This window comes from Alligator sinensis, unplaced genomic scaffold (assembly GCF_000455745.1).
Source record: "Alligator sinensis unplaced genomic scaffold, ASM45574v1 scaffold249_1, whole genome shotgun sequence".
Taxonomy (NCBI): Eukaryota; Metazoa; Chordata; order Crocodylia; family Alligatoridae; genus Alligator; species Alligator sinensis.
In genome coordinates this window covers 255,762-259,329 of record NW_005842593.1, presented here as the reverse complement: position 1 = coordinate 259,329, position 3,568 = coordinate 255,762, and the positions used below count along the sequence as shown (strand labels likewise).

The 3,568-nt window shown below is 46.4% G+C and overlaps 1 long non-coding RNA gene across 1 annotated transcript in view; it reads right to left on the bottom strand.

The window, feature by feature from the left end:
• The window catches only part of LOC102383973, a 3,327-nt gene extending 1,887 nt beyond the window's left edge, over positions 1–1,440 (bottom strand). Inside the window, exons 1-2 of the long non-coding RNA XR_324875.2 lie at positions 954–1,440; positions 162–232 (exon numbers count right to left, since the gene is read on the bottom strand). This is a non-coding gene — a long non-coding RNA (uncharacterized LOC102383973). The remainder of the gene's footprint in view (positions 1–161; positions 233–953) is intronic.
• Positions 1,441–3,568: the final 2,128 nt, after the last annotated feature.

Below are 3,568 nucleotides of genomic sequence, written 5' to 3'. Positions count from 1 at the left end.
TTAAGTCATGAAATAGGATTCAGGACTAGCATATAAAGGATTGACATAACTCATTCAATGAATGACAGAAAGACTTTATTTATTAAAATTATTCACTGTTAAATGAGCCTAAAGCAAAGCAAAGTCCAGTATGTTTAGCTGTAAAAGTGCTAGTATCTCACCAATACAGGCAAAGAGGTGGTCTGTGTCTTGTCAGCTTCTCAAGGCGTGGATCCGTTCACCAGAAGATTAGCTAGGTGCAGTCGCAATACTTGTCAAAATGATTTCTCATTCTTGAAGTGTGCCCTGTTCGCTGCTTCATTCCTCTTTTATATCCTTTAGCTCAGAATGTTCAAATAATTCTTGTAGTTGCATAAATCAAGAAAGAATCCCAAGCAGTAACTAACAGGAAAATCCTGTTAATGAAACTGTTTGTAATTGGTTATCAGAGTCCCAATTTTGATTGAATTACCTTCCTCAGTAACAGGAAGTTATCAATTTCTACTAAGTTGGAACATAGCAAGAAATTGATTAACAACCAAGAAAAACAAAGTTTTTGAGAAGTTGTCCTTGGAAGATCAAGGGAACCACTGAGGCAAAACAAGAGTAAATCAAGAGGAGACACCAATCAAAGCCCATATGGAGAATGTCTCTTCCTACACATAAACATGAGTTAAGAAAGAAATTGCAAAAGAATATTTGAAAAGAAATATTTACTATACTAATTAATCAAGGATAGACATTTCACATAGTTATATACCAGACACACACAAGCCTGCTTAAAATCATCATAAATATAGTAAGTTAAGCTGGAAGTTATGCCCCATTATTCCTTTTTAGAAGGTTCAGCTGCAAATTTACATTTTCTTGCACTATGCAGATATCATCAATATTTTGTATTTTAACTTTTGTGAGTAGGCCCAGCTCTGCTTGAGGTTGTCCCGGACCTCCACGCCACACACCCCGATACCTACCTTGGGATCCAAATGAATGGCAGCTGGGAAGAATCACAGACGCAAGCTCCGTGAGTCTGGAGCCACCTGTAGCTTTGGATAGGCAAGGAATGGGGTGGAGCCTTGAAGAGACGTGGGCTGCTCAAATAGCAGACAGAAGGACAGCTGAGCAGCTGGTGGAGGAAAAACAGGATGCCGGCCAGGAGATGTCTGCTGCAGGGAGGAGGATCGCCAGGCTGAAGATGGGAGAAGGAGAGTAGAGCAGCAACCGGAGGGCTCTGGCAGGGCAGGGAGGAAGCCCAAGCCTGAGGAGCCAAGAGACATCCGGGAGCAACACTGTAGCTCTACCAGGGAATCCAGGTACAGTGGCGGGAGGCATCAGCAGGGAGCTGCTAGCCCTTACAACCAGCTCAGTGGGGAGGCAAGAACAGCCCGGCGTGGGAACCGCATGCCCCACCAGCTTGAGAGAAGCCGGAGAAAGACCCTAGGTCAGACGGGATTTTGAGGTGGTCGAGCTGGGGAGACAGATCAGGGTGGGGAACGGGGCGGGTACCCACCCTCACAATCACTAGGAGCGAAGGGACGAGCGACTCCCCTTCCTTTTCTTCTATTTCCTTTATTTGAGCAACCAAAGGACACTGGGAGACAGGATCCCAGGGGTCTGTTGGCGGAGGCCCGATATTTATTTCTGTTGGGTTCGTTGGAAGCTCTAGTTAGCCCTAAGACGGGGCAGGTTTATGTGTCCTAGCTGGCCTGAAGTCAAGGAACCAGCTGTGGGGAAGATTGAGCTGGCCTGGAAGGCCCGATGCATTCTGGGGTGGGCAACCTGGGCAAAAGGAGAGATCATCCAGGAGAAGACCTGCAGAGCTGAGGTTCGTCAGTGTTCGTCAAAGGATCTATGTTTCATGTTTTTTCTGTGACCCTGATTATTGCTCCAGTTGTTATCCAGCAACCACTGGGTGTCTCCACTGCATGTGAAGAAGACAGTTTTTCATGGTCCAAACGGCTAAGATACCTTTTTCATCCATGCTAGGACATCCTCCCCCACCACTATGAAAGGATTCATCTAGAAATTATAGCTATAAAGAGGCCAATAGCCTATGGCCCCAGATGACCACACACTGTCTCAAGAAGCTTATTCTGGGCTTTGACAACAATATGAATGATCTACTGTGATCACCAATGTCTGTAATAAGTTTTGTACTCTTTACTACAGTATCCCTAAAGTCACTCTGCACCTAGTCCCCATTCATTGCTAGAGGGTTTGAGTAGTGCCTCCATATACTTACAGTGCTGTTTGATGCTGAATAGTCAGGAAACAGCAGTAACTGTGAAAATAGTGTAATTGGGAGGGGGCACCTGAGCCAGCTGCTCTGGGATTTTAGAAAAATATCACTTGCCACTGCAGCTGCACAATCATACTGATGGTATGGCAGTAGCTGGAATTCACTACTGACCCATGCATCCTGCTGTCCCAGGCACCTGGCTGCTTTGTTACCCCTCTGGATTATAAGTCTGTTTGCATTGCTATACACTTTTATATGGGGAAAAAGATTGCTTACAACTCCCTCAATCAAACAGGAAGCCACTGTAACCCTCACCAGCATGCTAGACTGGGTGATATGCCAGCTTTTGAATCCTCAAGGTGCCAGTGGCCCTGGGATCTCCCTCAGAAAGATCTGCTGGCTGAGGTGTCTTGTGAAAGGGGTGTGTCCCTCACTCCCATCACCCAATAATTTACTCCAGTGCCCATTGAACAAATGGGTTTCTTTATTATATACAACTATAAACAGAAAGGAAAAGAATTAATAAAAAACAGACATATCTATATATATTATTAATTTAAAAAATAAAACTAATAAGCTGAATACAATCTATTAATACAACAGTAAATAATTAGTTCTAATACTATGAGTGGGGCAGGGAAGGTAAAAACTGAATTGCTCCCCTTATCTCCAGGCTGCAGTTGAATCCTCCTCAACATTTTTTCCCTGTATTAGGGCTACTTTTAAAGTGTAAACACAGCCAATCAGAGCTTTGGGTTTGTGGTGGGGGCTCTGGCAGCAGTTGAAATGCATCAGTAAAAAGCAGACAAGGTTCCTTGGGTGAATTTGATATCTTTTAGCATTTTGCACAGTACACCCTCCATTTGGAAAGCTGGGGCACTCTCTGCAAGTTGTTTGCCACCTTTTCTCTGCAAAGCCCTTAAGCACAGCTCACCTATTCAGCTGACAGCTAAGCAAGCCTTTGCAGCTGTTACACCAGTTAGATTTTTATCAGTGGCCTCAGTTGCGGTATTACCATTGGCGACATGTAGGTGGTGCACCTGCACCCCCTGAGCGTGCCGGTCCACTCCCTGCGAAAAGACATCAGCAACACTGCCAGCAGCACCTGCGGGCAGTCGCTACTCAACATCTGCCCTCGCCACCGACACTGCTGGCAGCGTCTGTGGGCAGTCTGTGATCGCTGCTGGATGCTGGTGACGCCGCTGGCAGCATCTGCAAGTGGTCGCTGACCTCTGGCCGGTGCTCACCACCCCCCTCCCCCACCACCAACAGCGCCCCGCTGCCTGAGGGAGCTCCACGCTTCTACCGCTGACAGTGCTGCCGCCACCTGTGGGAGCCTGCAGTGCTTCC